Genomic DNA, 18371 nt, shown 5'->3' with positions numbered 1-18371 from the left:
TACATGTGTCTTTTTCAATTTTGGTTTCCTCAGGGTATATGCCTAGGAGTGGGATTGCTGGGTCATATGGTGCTTTTATTTCTAGTTTGTTAAGGAATCTCCATACCATCTCCTATAGTGGCTGTATCAATTTACATTCCTACCAACAGTGCAAGGGTGTTCCCTTTTCCCCACACCCTCTCCAGCATTTATTGTTTGTAGACTTTTGATGATGGCCATTCTGACTGGTGTGAGGTGATACCTCCTTGTAGTTTTGATTTGCATTTCTCTAGCAATGAATGATGGAGAAGGAAATGGCAACCTGCTCCAGTATTCTTGCCTGGAGAATCCCAGGGACAGAGGAGCCTGGTGGGCTGCCGTCTATGGGGTCGCACAGAGTCGGACACGACTGAAACGACTTAGCGGCAGCAACAGCAGCAGTAATGAATGATGTTGAGCATCTTTTCATGTGTTTGTTAGCCATCTGTATGTCTTCTTTGGAGAAATGTTTGTTTAGATCTTTTCCCCACTTTTTGATTGGGTTGTTTGTGTTTCTGGTATTGAGTTGTACGAGCTGCTTGTATATTGTGGAAATTAATCCTTTGTCCGTTGTTTCATTTACTATTATTTTCTCCCATTCTGAGGGGTGTCCTTTCACTTTGTTTATAGTTTCCTTTGCTGTGCAAAAGCTTTTAAGTTCAATCAGATCACACTTGTTTACTTGTGTTTTTATTTCCATTACTCATAGAGGATCTTGCTTGATTTACGTCATCGAGTGTTCTGCCAATGTTTTCCTCTAAGAGTTTTATAGTTTCTGGTCTTACATTTAGGTCTTTAATCTATTTTGAGTTTATCTTTGTGTATGGTATTAAGAAGTGTTCTAATTTCTTTCTTTTACATGCAGCTGTCCAGTTTTCCTAGCACCATTTATTGAAAAGGCTCTCTTTGCCCCATTGTATATTCTTGTCTCCTTTGTCAAAAATAAGGTACCCATCAGTGCATGGGCTTAGTTCTGGGCATTCTATCTTGTTCCATTGGTCTATATTTCTGTTTTTGTGCCAGTACCATACTGTCTTGATGACTGTAGCTTTGTAGTATAATCTGGAGTCAGGAAGGTTGATTCCTCCAGCTCCATTCGTCTTTCTCAGGACTGCTTTGTCTATTCGGGGTCGTTTGTGTTTCCATACAAATTGTGAAATTTTTTGTTCTAGTTCTGTGAAAACTGCTATTGGTAGTTTGATAAGGATCACAATGAATCTATAGATTACATGTGGTAGTATAGTCATTTTCACAATATTGATTCTTCCTACCCAGGAACATGGAATATCTCCCCATCTGTTTATGTCATCTTTGATTTCTTTCATTAGTGTCTTATAATTTTATATGTACAGTTCTTTTATCTCCTTAGGTAAGTTTATTTCTAGATATTTTATTCTTTTTGTTGCAATGGTGAATGGGGTTGATTCCTTAATTTCTCTTTCTGATTTTCCATTGTTAGTATATAGAAATGCAAGTGATTTCTGTGTATTGATTTTGTATCCTGCAACTTTGCTAAATTCACTGATTAGCTCTAGTAATTTTCTGATACTATCTTTAGGGTTTTCTAGGTACAGTATCATGTCATCTGCAAACAGTGAGAGCTTTATTTCTTCTTTTCAGAAGAAGATTTTGTTTTTCTTCTCTAATTGCTGTAGCTAGGACTTCCAGAACTATGCTGAATAATAGTGGTGAAAGTGGACACCCTTGTCTTGTTACTGATCTCACGGGGAATGCTTTCAGTTTTTCAGCATTGAGAATGTTTGCTGTAGGCTTATCATATATGGCCTTTACTTTGTTGAGGTAGGTTCCTTCTATGCCCATTTTTTGAAGAGTTCTAATCATAAATGGGTGCTGAATTTTTTCAAAGGCTTTTTCTGCATCTATTGAGATTTTCATATGGTTTTTATCTTTCAATTTGTTAATGTGGTGTATCACATTGATTGATTTGTGTATATCAAAGAATCCTTGCATCCCTGGAATAAACCCAACTTGATCATGGTGTATGAGCTTTTTAAATAGTTTGTTGAATTCCATTTTCTAAAATTTTGTTAAGGATTTTTGCATCTATGTTCATCAGTGATATTGGCCTGTAGTTTTATTTTTTTGTGTTGTCTTTGTCTGGTTTTGGAATCAGGGTGATGGTGGCCTCATAGAATGAGTTTGGAAGTGTTCTTCCCTCTGCAATTTTTTGAAAGAGTTTTAGAATGATAGGCATTAGCTCTTGGTCCTGGGCTTTTGTTTTTCAGGAGATTTTTGATCACAGCTTCAATTTCAGTGCTTGTAATTGGGTTGTTCATAATTTCTATTTCTTCCTGGTTCAGTCTTGGAAGATTGAACTTTTCTAAGCATCTGTCCACTTCTTCCAGGTTATCTATTTTATTGCCATATAGTTGTTCATAATAGTCTCTTATAATCCTTTGTATTTCTGCATTGTCTGTTGTAACCTCTCCTTTTTCATTTCTAATTTTGTTGATTCAATTCTTCTCTCCTTTTTCTTGATGAGTCTGGCTAAAGTTTTCTCAATGTTGTTTATCTCCTCAAAGAACCAGCTTTTAGTTTTATTAATCTTTACTATTGTTTCTTTTGCTTCTTTTGCATTTATTTCTGCTCAGATCTTTAAGGTTTCTTTCCTTCTGCTAATTTTGGGGGGGGTTGTTCTTCTTTTTCCAGTTGTTTTAGTTGTAAAGTTAGGTTGTCTATTCGATGTTTTTCTTGTTTCTTGAGGTAGAATTGTATTGCTATAAACATCCCTCTTAGAACTGCTTTTGCTGCATCCCATAGGTTTTGAGCTGTTGTGTTTTCATTGTCATTTGTTTATAGAATTTTTTTTTATTTCCCTTTTGATTTCTTCAGTAACCTGTTGGTTATTCAGAAACATATTGTTTAATCTCCATATGTTTGTGTTTTCTATGCTTTTTTCCTTATAATTGATATCCAGTCTCATGGCATTGTGGTCAGAAAAGGCGCTTGATATGATTTCAATTTTCTTAAATTTACTGAGGTTTGATTTGTGACCCAAGATGTGGTCTATCCTGGAGAATGTTCCATGTGCACTTGAGAACAAGGTATATTCTTCTGCATGTGGGTGGAATGTCCTGAAGATACCAGTGGGATCCATCTCATCTAATGTATCATTTAAGACTTATGTTTCCTTATTAATTTTCTGTTTTGATGATCTGTCCATTGGCGTGAGTGGGGTGTTAAAGTTTCCTACCTATTGTGTTACTGTCAATTCCTCTTGTTATGTCTGTTAGTGTTTGTCTTATGTATTGAGGTGCTCCTATTTTGGGTGCATAGATATTTACATTTGTTATGTCTTCCTCTTGGATTGATCCCTTGATCATTATGTAGTGTCCTTCCTTATCTTTTGTAATATCCTTTACTTTAAGGTCTATTTTGTCTGATATCAGGATTGCTACTCTAGCTTTCTTTTGCTTTCCATTTGCATGGAATATATTTTTCCATCCTCTCATTTTCAGTCTATATATGTCTTTAGGGCTGAAGTGGGTTTCTTGTAGACAGCAAACATATGGGTCTTATTTTTGTATCCATTCAGCCAGTCTGTGTTTTATGGTTGAAGCATTTAATCCATTAACATTTAAAGTAATTATAGATGTATATGTTCCTATTGCCATTTTCTTTTCTTTTCATTTATTAATTTTTTTTCTTTTCTTTTTTTTTTTTTTTTTTTATGTTTGGGGCTGAGTGAAGAGGCTTTATTGAACATTTCAGAGTTCCTTCCTGTACATATTCTTCACAGAGCAGCTTACTTTAATAAGCTGGATCTAATAATGTCACAGTTCATGCTGAAAGGTGCTATGCATTAGTCAGTCTGAAAATGAAAACAATGCAGCAAGGACCTGCATTCTATAAAACTGGGAACCGATATGCAGAGCTAAATGAAATAGTGTAGGGTGCAAGTTTTACCTTCAGCTACTGAAAACTCTGAGGTCTTCAAACACTGGTGAGACTACCTGCGTGCATTCCAGAGGGTAAAGTGAGACACTGAAGGGCTGACTCAGAGCTGCTGCTCACACAGCATGTCCAGCAAAGCTCCTGGTTAGACCGAGCTGCGTTTTCTCAGGGAAAGAAGTGGAGTCCAGGCTGCTGCTGCTGGGATGTTGCTAGAGGAGCCCGGAGCTGCCATCCCCGGGGAACGTGACAGCACCTCCCTTCTGTCCTCTGCACCTGGGGCACAGAATTAGTCCTGACACCATACACGGCTGTTCTAGGAAGGAAAACAACAAGATTCCTCTCACCAAGACTCAGAGCTTCAGGAAGCAGGGCCCAGCGGCAGGAAGGCTACTAAGAGCCTTGCACTGAGACAATGCACTGAGTGTATGTGTGTGAGAGTTGGGTGGGCTACAAAGAGGAGGGGTGTGTGTGTGTGTGCACTCTCTCACACTGAGACACTGTGCTGAGTGTGTGTCTGAATGTGTCTGACTGTGAGAGATGGGAGGACTACAAAGGGAAGGTGCCCTGAGGTCTAGGGAAACTTGCTGCCATCCTGCTGGTCGTGGCCAGTTTGGGGCTATCTCTGCTGCAGGGCAGGGCTTCCTCCCAACAGAAGCTACAGCAGAAGACACAGCTTTCCTTCAACACAAAGGCTACAGCAGCACCATGAACTTTCAGGTAGAACTGAGACGGCATTTCTCCAGCCTCCAAGGGCACGTGTGTGAGCTCTGGTTCCAGCCTGGCAAGACAGGAGCGCCAGAAACACCCCAGAGGCACCCACAGTCCTTCAAGGCGGGCGCTCCCAAGTCTGCCACCTCACCGCTCGTTAGAGCAGGTCCAGTGCACATTCTCACACTGGCCAGTCCTCCCTCCAGACATCTCTGGTCTGGAGAAGGGGCTGTGTGAGCACCCACCTTCCTAAGGAAACACCCGCACAGGTACCTGCACCCCTCCAGGGCAGCGTCACACACGCACCACCCCCACAGCCATGTGCCCAGAGAGGGTACCCACGTGGCTGGCCTGTGTCCCAGGACGCTTGCTGTCCCTCCAGTGGGGGCTGCATCCCTGCCGGGTACTGCACCTCGTCCCAGGTGCTGACAGGGAACGGAGCATCCAGGCCATGCCACTGCTGCTGGGACACGGGCAACCTTCCCAAGACAGGTTACAAGAAGGGGGATCACACGCCCTGAAAGCCACGCTACAAACGTCCCTGCTCTATCTCAGCAGGAGTCCTTCTCCAGTCGTCTGAACTGGGTTGGTATTTTCAGTATTTTCAGCATTTTCAGTACTTCAAGGCTGACACCTGGTGAGTCGAGATGCCCCAAATTTAGGACACTTTCTCTGTGTCAGACTCAATGATTATTTCCTAATGAGGCTCATCTAAGACATGCATTCTCTTTGGAAGTCACAGCACAGAATCTCACACTCAGAAGAACTCGTCAGCAACTCAGGGCCAGGACTGACATCTCCATCAAAAGGCACTAAAGTGGGGCTAACCCAACTGCAGAGAGGACAGCCGTTTACAGTCCAAGGTGAATGAAGCAGGCAAAGCAGTGCATCTGTGAACAGAGGCCACCTGTGCATCCCAGGACTCGAGTGTCCGCGTGTCCAGGAAGACCAGGGGAGCACAGCAGCCACAGATCTGCGGGCTGTGGAGAAACCAGTGAGTGAGCAAACGTGCACACGTGGAGGCCTGACCGCTCACCATCCACCAAGAGTTTTCTTTTTTTTTTTTATTAGTTGGAGGCTAATTACTTCACAACATTTCAGTGGGTTTTGTCATACATTGATATGAATCAGCCATAGAGTTACACGTATTCCCCATCCCGATCCCCCCTCCCATCTCCCTCTCCACCCGATTCCTCTGGGTCTTCCCAGTGCACCAGGCCCGAGCACTTGTCTCATGCATCCCACCTGGGCTGGTGATCTGTTTCACCCTTGATAGTATACATGCTGTTCTTTTGAAACATCCCACCCTCACCTTCTCCCACAGAGTTCAAAAGTCTGTTCTGTATTTCTGTGTCTCTTTTTCTGTTTTGCATATAGGGTTATCGCTACCATCTTTCTAAATTCCATATATATGTGTTAGTATGCTGTAATGTTCTTTATCTTTCTGGCTTACTTCACTCTGTATAACGGGCTCCAGTTTCATCCATCTCATTAGGACTGATTCAAATGAATTCTTTTTAACGGCTGAGTAATATTCCATGGTGTATATGTACCACAGCTTCCTTATCCATTCATCTGCTGATGGGCATCTAGGTTGCTTCCACGTCCTGGCTATTATAAACAGTGCTGCGATGAACATTGGGGTGCACGTGTCTCTTTCAGATCTGGTTTCCTCGGTGTGTCTGCCCAGAAGTGGGATTGCTGGGTCATATGGCAGTTCTATTTCCAGTTTTTTAAGAAATCTCCACACTGTTTTCCATAGCGGCTGTACTAGTTTGCATTCCCATCTATTGCCATTTTCTTAATTGTTTGGGGTTTGATTTTGTAGATCTCTTTCTTCTCTTGTATTTCTTGACTATATAAGCCCCTTTAACTTTTGTTGTAAAGCCGCTTTGGTGGTACTGAATTCTCTTAACTTTTGCTTGTCTGAAAAGCTTTTGATTTCTCCATCAATTTTGAATGAGATCCTTACTGGCTAGAGTAATCTTGCTTGTAGATTTTTCCCTTTCAGTACTTTAAATGTATCCCGCTATTCCCTTCAGGCCTGCAGAATTTCTGCTAAAAGATCAGCTGTTAAATGTATGGGGTTTTCCTTTCACTGTATGTTACTTGTTGCTTTTCCCTTGCTGCTTTTAATATTCTTTCTATGTGATTAATCTTTTTTAATACTTTGATTAGTATGTATCTCCTTAGGTTTATCCTGTATGGGATTCTTTGCACCTCTTGGACTTGATTGTCTATTTCCTTTTCCACATTGGGGAAATTTTCAACTATAATCTCTTCAAAAATTTTCTCATACCCTTTCTTTTTCTCTTCTTCTGGGACCCCTATAATTTGAATGTTGGCATGTTTGATATTGTCCCAGAGGTCTCTGAGACTATCCTCACTTCTTTTCACTCTTTTTACTCTATTATTCTCTTCAGAAGTTATTTCCACCATTTTATCTTCCAGCTCTCTGATTCATTCTTCTGCTTCAGATATTCTGCTATTGATTCCTTCTAGAGTATTTTTAATTTCAGTAATTGTGTTGTTTGTATGTTTACCCTTTAATTTTTCTAGGTCTTCGTTAATTGATTCATGCATTTTCTCCCTTCTCTTTTCAAGGTTTTTGACCATCTTTACTGTCATTATTCCGAATTCTTTTTCAGGTAGTTTGCTTATTTCCTTTCCATTTATTTGGACTTCTGTGTTTCTAGTTTGTTCCTTCATTTGTGTAGTATTTCTCTGCCTTTTCATTATTATTTTTTTTTAATTTATTGTGTTTGAGATCTCCTTTTTGCAGTCTTCAGGGTTAAATTCTTTCTTCCTTTTGGTTTCTGCCTCCCTAAGCTTCATGCAGTGGTTTGTTTAAGCTTCATATAGGGTAAGATTTATGCTGAGTTTTTAGTTTGTTTGTTTTTCCTCTGATGGGCAAGGCTGAGTGAGGTGGTAATCCTGTCTGCTGGTGATTGGGTTTGGATTTTTGTTTTGTTTGCTGTTTGGATGAAGCATCCTGCATAGGGTACTACTGGTGATTGGGTGATGCTGGATCTTGTATTTAAGTGGTTTCCTTTGTGGGAGTTCTCACTATTTTATATTCCCTAGGGTTAGTTTTCTGGTAGTCTATGGTTTTGGAGTCAGTGCTCCCACTCCAAAGGCTCAGGGTTTTACCTCTGGTCAGGAATGAAGATTCCACAAGTGGTTTGTTATGGCATTAAGTGAGATTAAAACACATACCCCAAAATGAGAAACCGAAGATGAACCCCAGACAGATGGCAGCTTAAAAATCAGGCAAATAATAATTAAAATAATGGAATATACACGTATACATATACATCCATAGCAAAACCAAAACAGTCCAACAAAAATAAAGTACAGTCGATTGACCCAGTGAACAAAGGAAAACAAAAGTTATATCTACCAGTTAAGAACAAAACTAACTAAAGCATAAACTGGAAAACAAAACTAAAGCAAGGTGCCAATTGGGGAATAAAGCAATGAAAACAAAACTAACAAATATGTTGAGAGGAAAGGAAAGAAAGAAAAGAAAGAAAGAATAGATATGCAAAGTTAAATAGAGGTAGATAAAGAAGATTTATATACATTAAAAATTAACTGCAGGGGGAAAAGAACAGTAGGAAAGGCAAACAAAGGAATAAATGTAGAAACAGTAATAATAGGTTTTTAAAAAATTTAAAAAGGGAAAAAAAAGGAAAGGGAAAGAAAGAGAGAGAGGGGGAAAAAAAGGAAAACTCCACAGAACTGCAAAAACCCAACATAGAGGCAGACGTTTGTAACAACAATAAAAAGTGTGATTAAAAAAAGAACTCAAAAGCTGAATTAGATTTCATAGTGCCAATAAAATGGACAACTACAATGGTGGTGGGGAAGAGGGGGGGAAGGAGAAAGAGAAAGGAAATAAAACCCCAAAAGAAACTGCAGAACAAGTCAAAACATACAAATAATAAATGTTTTTCTTGAGTCACTGCTGTCAGGATGCTTTCCTGCACTGGGAGTCACAGTCCACCTCACCTCCCTAGGATGCTCTCCAGCACTGCGCTGGTCTCTGGACCTTCTGTGGGGGCAGCTCAGATTCTAATCTGGTCCAACTCCTGTGTGTTCTTGCCTCCAATGTCCACAGCTATCAGAACTAGTGCGTTTTCTTTTGTAGAAGCTCTCAATGTCCTTATATATGTTCCATAGACACAGAGTCTGCCTAGTTGATCGTGTGGATTTAGTCTGCAGCTTGTATAGCTGGTGGGAAGGTTTTGGGTCTTCTTCCTTAGCTGCACTGCCCCTGGGTTTCAGTTGTGGTTTTATTTTCACCTCTGCATGTGGGAGAAGGAAATGGCAACCCACTCTGGTACTCTTGCTTGGAAAATCCCATGGACAGAGAAGCCTGGTGCAGACTACAGTCCATGGGATTGCAAAGAGTCAGACATTACTGAGTGACTTCACTTTCACTGCATGTGGGTCATCCACTGGGGTTTAGCTCCTGAGGCTGCCCTGGAGGACTTGGGTCTGCCCCAGTGAGGGCCAGGTGCAGAGTGGTACAGCTGCTTGGGTCACAGGGGTTCTGGCAGCACCAGGTACTCAGGGGAGTTGGCAGCTAGAGCAGCAGGAAATATAGTGCTCTAGAAGGGTATGGCCAACAAGTATTGGCCAATACACTCCAGTATTCTTGCTTAGAGAACACCCCTGACCGAGAAGACTGGCAGGCCACAGGCCACAGGGTCACAAAGAGTTGGACACAACCAAAACGACCCCACATGCACAGATGCAAGACTTTTTTTTTTTGTTTGCCTGTGGCAGCTCTGCCCCAGTGAGGGTTGAGTGTGACGGTGGCGCAGATGCTTGGGTCATGGGGAGCAAATGTTCAGGTACACGGACTGCCTCAGCTGCAGGAGTTATGGCCCTATCAGTCTTTTTGCGAGCTTCTGGTAGCTGGCGATCAGAAGGCCTCTTTGGCTAGTCTTTCTCTGTAGCTCCGCCCATTCAGGCACTTAGAGGGCTCCCTTGCCTGGGGTCCTTCTCTGTTGCTCCACACATCAGGCAGGTAGAGGGGCGCCCCTGGCTGGGGTCCTACTTTGTAGATCGGCAGGTCAGCCACTTAAAGGGGCACCCTGGGTGGGGTCCTACTCTGTAGGTCCCTGCCTCAGGCTCTTGATGAGCCAGCCTCTCTACTGTTCAGCTGCCGATGCTGGCGTGTGGGGAGAGAGAGGCTATGGTGATAGCTCCACCCCCTATGCCTGACTCAGCAGTATTGCCTTGCTTCCCTGGCTGCTTGGCTGTCCTCCACAGGCATTTCCCACCTCAATCTCCTCCCTCATGTCCCCTCGGTCCGTCTCTCCACAGTCAGCAGCAGCCTTTGCCCTGGGATTGCTCCACAAGCCCTACACTCCAGCCCCCAGCTGCTTTGCTCTGTAGGGTACCTGCATCCCTGCCCCAGGTCTGTGTGGCTGCGGCAAGGACTGTCTGATTCTCATCCCAGTTAGGCTGCCACAGGTTAGCTGTTTCATTCTCAGCCTTAAATGTCTCTCCTCTGACTCAGATAGTTGCCCCAATGTGGGGAATCGTACCCCTGCTTCAGTTCCCCCAGCCGCCAAGGGCAGATCCAGTCCTAGTAACACTCCTGTTTTTTTCCCATAGTTCCTTTGTCCTACCGAGTTTTGCATAGTTCTATATATTCTTTCCTGCTGGTTAGGTACTCCTGTCCACACTCAGCTGGTGTTCTGCATGCACTTTTGTGCCTGAAGATGTATTCCTGATGTATCCGAGGAGAGAGCTATACTCCACGTCCACCTACTCCTCCGCCATCTTGTTCTCCCCGGAAATGTAGTTTTTAACTTTCAAGACTCTATTGCACAGAAAAGCACATTAGAAGGACATAGAATGAGTTTTGACCAATTCACGGAATCTGTGGAAGCCCAATAACAATTCCCAAAAGATAAAATAGAATATTGGTAATAAAGTCTCACCTTTCTCCCTCCCGCTTTGTGCTTTGTCTAGTTTCATTTGCTCATAGAGTATAGTGTGCAGAGACTTTGCACCCGTCACTTCAGAATCAAGTTCCTAGTGTAAAATGTCTGCCTCAAACACCTCAGCTAGGCGGCTGCACACACCACCTGAATCCAAGAGGGCAGGGGCTGCCGGAGTGCAGAGACACGGTGCCACCGTGCAGCTCTGGGTGTGACCTGGAGCTGCACCCTCCCGGGAGAACTCTGCCCCTTCCCCTCCCCACAGCCCCGCCCATGGCTCACGGCCTCATGGCGGGGAGCTTGTGCTTCAGTACAGGTTTGCATCTCTGTTGGGAGCTTCCCTTTACTTCTGAACAGAACTCAGTCCCATTCTATTGGCTCCAGTGACAGTGGGCAGGAGGACTTATGTTGGGGCCTGGCTCAAAAGGGCCTTAACGAGTCTACTACATTGTATTCCTGGCTAGTGAAGTTCCAATTAAACTGAAGGCCAATCTTGAAGTATTAAAACACATTTCTCTTAACTATTCTCTGTGAAACATTTTTTTCCACTTTTCCCAGCCTCAAAAAAATAAAGACTAGGTGAAATTTATTTTTTATCAGTGACCCCCCCAAAATAACCATCAACGTTAATTCCTGTGCTGCAAATAGCACACACACATACACACAAACATATTCATAACAAAATAAAGAGGAATACCGATGATAATTACAGTCCCTTTTTTCTATTAACTGGTCACATGGAATTTATAACTACCTTCTTTGGCTATCCATTCTGTACTCCCTTTTCCTTCAGCAGCATCTCAGCTGGTTGTGGTTCTTCACCTGCTGGCAAGACCCAAACCTTCAATTCCTGAAGTATCTAGGCCATTAGTAGTCCTGCCTTGATTGGGTTGTTGAATTAATAGTTTGCCATTGACTTTAATCTCAGGGTATAGTGATATTGACACTAAGACCTGCCCTCCATTGTGAAGTCCAATTTCCCCATAGTAGTCAGGCTCAGCCACCTCAGTCCGCAGGGAAACTCCCTTATTTGCCTTGTTGATTCAGAGGCTCGAGGGGCCCAAAGCAGGTGGTACTTCCAAGCGAAGTACACCACCAGGTGCACTGCCCAAGCCTGTGCCCACTGGGAGGGTTTCACGTCACCGCTGTCCTTCAGGGCCGTCCCAAGAATGTGCTGTAGTGCTGCAACTGTCCCTTTTGGATGGTGCCTGCATATTATCCAGAGCCACCCATAAACCACACCTGCGTCTTCTCTTCCACTGATCATACAGAACTCCATCTGAGATCACAGGTGCAGCCTGGGAGAGAGAAGGCAGTGTAGCAGGAGTGGAGACCATGGGCACCTGGGCCACTTCTTCATGTAGCTTGCTGAAAGCTAAGTCACTTCAGTCGTGTCCAACTCTGCATCCCTATGGACTGTAGCCCCACCAGGCTCCTCTGTCCATGGGATTCTCCTGGCAAAAATACTGGAATGGGTTGCCGTGCCCTCCTCCAGGGGATCTTCCCAACCCAGGAATTGAACTTGTGTCTCTTACATCTACCTGCACTGGCACATGGGTTTCTTGTGTGTTTAGGGTCTGCTTGGATCCAACCATATACATTCCACTCCCAATTGAATGTAAGCTCCATAATGACAAGACCTTTATCCAGTAGAATGACACCAGTGATTGACTTGATTAGGGGCACATATACAGACTTGATTAGGGGCACAAACATTATGGCTTTGCTCCTAAGAAAATTTTCTTCATCCTAGTCTTTATAGCTGGTTGCATAATTCAGCCACCTGAGAATCCAGGCCATGAATGTATTCTCTGTGGTATTCTCAAACTGTGAGATTTTAGTAGTACATAGATTTTCACAGTTTTTAAGGAAAATCAGTCAGAAAGCCAACAGGAGAGACTGTGTTGTTTGTTTGTGTTTGTTTTTCAAATTTAAGCTGGAATCTGTCCTTTGTTGTCACATTGATAGTTTACTCATCAAGTCAAATGTTTACCAAGTAACAGACCTGGTATTTGGAGCTGGGTATAAACTGTTAAACAAATCAGCTATGTCCCTGCCCAAATGGAGTTTATAGTTTAGTGCAGAGCAAACTACAGCCTTTAGGTCAAATCTGGCCCTCTACCTGTTTTTGTAGATAGCGCTTTATGGGAATGTAGTCATGACCATTGCTTACACATAATCTGACTGGTCCAGGGTTATAGTGGCAAAGTTGAGGAAGCTGCAAGATAGACTGCATGGCCAGTGAAGCCTAGAATATTTACTATTGAACCCTTTACCAAAGCATTTTGCCACCCCTGGTCTAGTGGCTAGTAGAAATCTGTTTTCTCATCCCAGAGATCCACTTATTTTTTTTTTTTATAAGCAGACTTAGATAAAAGTTTTTGGTTAAAAGGAAAGAATCTACTTAATGGCTTCCAGGAGAAAGGCGGATTATGGTAAACCACTTCCCCACAGAATCCATGGACAGGAAATGAAATACAGGTATTACTCCTACAGTCATACAAATTGGCCTGAATTCAATTATATTAAGTAAAGGAAAAAATAAGCATCACTGAGAGCTCCAGTATTCTTGCCTGGAGAATCCCCGTGGACAGAGGAGCCTGGCAGCCTACAGTCTATGTGGTCACAAAGAGTTGGGCATGACTAAGCAACTAAGCATAGTACAGCAAGAACACCATTGGTTCCAACATGATCCTGACCAGGGACTGATAATATACTCAGGAGGTAGGATAGCACCAGTGTAAGAACACAAGAGCTTTGTTTGAGTAGTTTCGACTTTGTCTATCCTAACCATGGGTGATGACAGCTATCAAGGAGATAAGGATATAAGGATATGTAAAATGTTCCTCTTTGGGGAAAGAAGACAAAATTTTTAAGTAAGAGATAGAATTCAGTAAATGCTGGATTTGCTTCATTATATTAAGATCTTACTGTTACAGCTATAAAATGTATCCTTAATTTGCTCCAGAAAAAATAACTTCTTTTGGGAGGAATCTGAAACCCTCCAGCTTCTATCACTTCTCTCATCTTTTTTTCTTTTTGGCTTTGCTGCAGGGTACATGGGATCTTAATGCCCCAACCAGTGATCAATCCGGTGCCCCCTGTGATGGAAGCATGGAGTCTTAACCCCTGGACCTCCAGGGAAGTCCCCACTTTCTCTTCTCAATACAATAATGTTTGAAAAGCAGTTTTTAAAAACGTGAGGTTTCTGAGGAGGGCAGAACTGACCATCCAGTCAGACTTCATGAGAAATGGAACTGAGTCAGGACCTGGGTCATTCCTGATGCTTCCCCAGAAGCACATGTCCCCTTGGGCTTCCTTCTCACCTTTTCTGCTTGTATCTGCCTCCTCTCTCTTGCCTGGCTTCCTCTACATAAACCTGAACATAATAACATAAATCTGCACTGTTGGTCCAAGTCTACGTGTCTCCAGAGCCTGCCATCATCAGGATTTAGAATCCCTTGGTACAAATTCTTAACAATCTGACTAGCTTAATCCAATTTATAGTTTGATACTTTTCAAAGAGCCTGCTGAAACCTTGACTTTTACATTGCTCACCAAATCAAAAGACTACACCCCCAGCTTCACTTGAATCTAGTGTAGGGTTATGCAATAAGATACAAGCAAAACTATTGTGTGAGTCTTCTGGAAAGTTTCCTTGGGGGTGGATGTGATGATGGGGTAACTGGAGCTCCAACTGACATCTTGGAGCCACACCCTGGAAACAGCAGAGTGTGAGCAGGAAGAGTCTGGATCACTGATGAAGTTCCCACAGCAGCCCAGGACTGCGTGAATCCAGGCTTCTACCAAATGAGAGAGAAATGCATGCCCATCTTATTTAAGCTGGAGGACTTTCTGTTACTTGCAGCTGAACCTAAACACAATCAAAAAATTTCTCTGATCCATTAACTATAACCAGAGAGACAGGGTAACAGGGATTCTGCGCAGATAGTGAACTCTCAGGTTTGGGCAGATTTCCCAGAAAAAGGGACCTGGGTAGAGCAGGCAAACCATTTAGAATATTCATCACAATATTCCATTAGCTTAGTTCCATTGTCAGACCACTTTGCTTTGTATGGGAGAGAATACTAGGATGCATGAGAAGTTTCAGGGTAGACTGATATCTTAGAATCAGGTATCAGATTGGTGTCTGTGTTGTGACACCATCAGAGTAAAAACTGTAATTCAAGGGAAATTTAGGCTCTGAGTGGTGGAATTGTGGGTAACATGACTGCAAGCCAGGTCTGCAGGTGCCCTGCCCAGGCAGAAGTCAGTTGTTCTGCTAATATTGAAGAAACACTGGTTACATTTTTTCAGAGCTCTGGTTAACTCATTCCCTTTAGCTACTTAGGGCGGTGATTTGTAGATGGCAAAGTTACTCAGGATAATAAAGCCCCCAGGCCTGGTGGCAAACTGCAGAGATTTTTCAGGAAGAAAGAGACCACTCAAACACCTCCACTGGCTTTTCATAAGTGAATGATGCCCAGAGGAAACAGGTTTCAAATTTGTCTCCATCATTTACATCCTCAAGAAGAAAGATGAGAGGAATCAAGAAAAATAGTGTAAGTGTTGCTACATTCATTTCAACTATCTGACAACTTATGAGAGTCCTGAAACAGGTTTCCCAGAACTACAACTCCCAGAGGACACAGGTCCCACCATCATTTTCTTCCTTTTCACTAAAAGCTCTTAATGGATTGAGAAAAAAGATGGTTCAACTATCAGTTGGTTTGAGTGCATAAACAGGGATGTAGCTCAGTAGTAGAGCACATGAGGCCCCAGGTTCAATCCCTGGCATCTCCAGGCCAAGAGGGTGTGTTTATTTGTGGCTTCCCTGGTGGTTCAAGAAGGAAATGGCAAGAGTACTCCAGTACTCTTGCCTGGAAAATCCCATGGACGGAGGAGCCTGGTAGGCTACAGTCCATGGGGTCTCAAAGAGTTGGACACAACTGAGCGACTTCACTTTCCCTTTCCCAGGTGGCTCAGATGGTGAACAATCTGCCTGCAATGCAGGAAACGTGAGATCAATCCCTGGGTCAGGAAGATTCCCTGGAGGAGAAAATGGCAACCCATCCCAGTATTCTTGCCTGGAGAATTCCAAGGACAGAGGAGCCTGGTGGGCCCCAGTCCCTGCAGTCCCAAAGAGTCGCACACGACTGAGTGACTAACACTTTAACATTCAATAAAAGGAACAATCTATATCATTTTTTTAAAATAGCCTTTCTTCTGTATAACCATGTCCTATTGGACTATGGCCTTTCTATTTACCTTCCTTTCTTCCAAAGCAAATAAAATCCTCAAAGTCTGTACATAACCTCTGTCTGCTGAAGAAGCATCGTACCTGCATGCTAGTGCCCTCAAAGCTGCTGTATCCCTCGGAGTCACAGGCACAGCAGGTCCTGGCTCAGCCACAAATGTCAGACACTTGAAGAAAGGAATTTGAGAGGGAGATCTGTTGTTCTCTGTGTTCAGAAAAAGTTTTAAATGGACTGTAATAGAAAATAAGGGCCCATTCTTGGCGTTAGCATAGTGATCTAAGACTTCAACTTACAAAACAGGAAATCTTTGTGGAAACAAACAATAAAAAAAGTCCAGCCAAAAGAGAAAAACGATGACTATTTATTCAGAGCTTGCTATAGCAAGGGAGTCAGTCACCGTCTCTCCAAGGAAGGCAGAAGTGTGGGAAAGCCTTTTAGTGACCAAAGAGAGGACTCCAGGTATGGCCTGAATGGAGGCTCTGGGCATGGGGAAGCTGTTGGCAGGCTATTAAGAAGTGGGGCATCCTCAGATCCTGCCTGGTGACTCAGTGGTAAAACATTCACCTGCCAATGCAGGAGAAATGGGTTTGATCTCTGATCCAGGAAGATCTGACATTCCACAGGGCGGATAACCCCAGGCACCACAACTTCTGAGCCTGTGCTCTAGAGCCCTGGAACCGCAACTACTGAGCTTGCAACCGCTGACCTAGAGCCCATACTACACAAGAGAAGTCAGCACAGTGAGAAGCCTGTGCACCAAAACTCCAGCATTATGATGCTCCTGCTCACTTCAACTAGAGAAAAGCCTGCACAGCAAGGAAAAAAATAAAAGCATTAGAAAGAATGAAATAATGCCATTGATAGCAACACAGATGAACCTAGATAGAGAGTGTCATACTGAGTGAAGTAAGTCAGACAGAGGAGAAATAGCATATGACATCCCTTACCTGTGGGATCTAAAAAGAAATGATACAAATGAACTTACTCGAAAAGCAGAAAGAGACTCACAAGCTTAGAGAACTTATGGTTGCTAGGGGGAAGAATGCGGGGAAGGGATCGTTAGGGAGTTTGGAATAGACAGATACACACTACCATATTTAAAATGGATAACCAACAAGGACCTACTGTATAGCACATGGAATGCTGCTCAATATTAAGTGGCAGCCTGGATGGGAGGGGAGTTTGGGGGCAAATGGATATATGTATATGTATGGCTGAATCCCTTCCTTGTTCACCTGAAACTATCACAACATTGTTAATTGGCTATTCCCCAATACAAAGTAAAAAGGGTTCAAACATATGCCTTTCTCCAAAAAAGTGGGGCATCCTGTGTGATTGGATAGGGGTGTATTTGACTTTCTCTGGTTGGTCTTAAGTTGGAAACAGGACAAATTTTAGGGAAACTGTCAGTTATTATCCAAGTACTGACCATTTGGGGCCAATCGTTCCAATAATGATTGTTAAGCTTTCTGGATCGTTACTAGAGACAGCAATTTAGCATCTTACAAATCTGACCTGTAGCAAACTGGCTCCCTTGCTGGCGATTGTAAAGAAGAGGGTGGCTTCCTGGGCCAGCTACTGCAGGATCAGAGTGCCTTTATATATAGTCTGGCCATTGTTCATTTGTATACTTAGTCTCTCATTCAGACAGGTGGCTGTCTCTGAGCAGCTGAGCTACAGCGAGCAAGGTGGTTCCCAGAATTTCTAGAGACCCACTTTCGGAAACAGATAATTCCTGCTACCTTGCCCAGGAGTGTCTAAAGACACACCTGCTTGTGTGAGCACATCACTCTTAGCTCAGTGCCCTGAGGTGCTGAGGAAGAAAGAGAGAAGAGTGGTTTCAGTAGTGCCAGAGCCCAGTGAGGAGGGGAATGAAGCCGGGCTCATAACCCTCAGTCCCAGCGATTGGATAGAACTCTGTGGGTTACGACTAAATATTGTTGCCAGGGTTCCACCCAACCCCAGCGATGCTAATTTATTAGAGAAGGGCTTGAATCATTAGTTTTTTCAAAAGTTCCCAGGTGACTATAACATGCAACCCAGCAACTGATCAAAATAAACAAACATTTAAGAGAAGAATCACATATTTAACAGTAAAAATGAAATCAGGGCATGTAGCCATGACCACTGTCTCCAGAAGCCTCTAATTTTTCAGTCTTATAATGTTAGGCTTTAGGAATATAAAATGAAGAGTTAAATTAGAGTAATTGTTTAGACTGTTGCAAATAGGCAATAGTCATAGAGTATGAACTTACCTACAGGAAATGAAAATGCTGCAGGATCTAAACTGTGGGCTTAAGGAACGACTGAGTACGCTTGACTGCTGTAAAAATGAGCAAAGCCACCTGTTCCGAGCATTTTCATTTTTAAAGAATATTTCAATTTATTTATTTATTTGGCTGCATCAGGTCTTGGTTGTGGCATGGGAACTCTTAGTTGCAGCATGTAGGATCTAGGTCCCTGACCAGGGATCAAACCTGAGCCCCCTGCATTGGGAGCATGGAGTCTTAGTCAC

The sequence above is a fragment of the Cervus elaphus genome, chromosome 28 (assembly GCF_910594005.1).
Source record: "Cervus elaphus chromosome 28, mCerEla1.1, whole genome shotgun sequence".
Taxonomy (NCBI): Eukaryota; Metazoa; Chordata; class Mammalia; order Artiodactyla; family Cervidae; genus Cervus; species Cervus elaphus.
The sequence above is the reverse complement of the archived record's forward strand: the minus strand, read 5'-3'. Positions refer to the sequence as shown.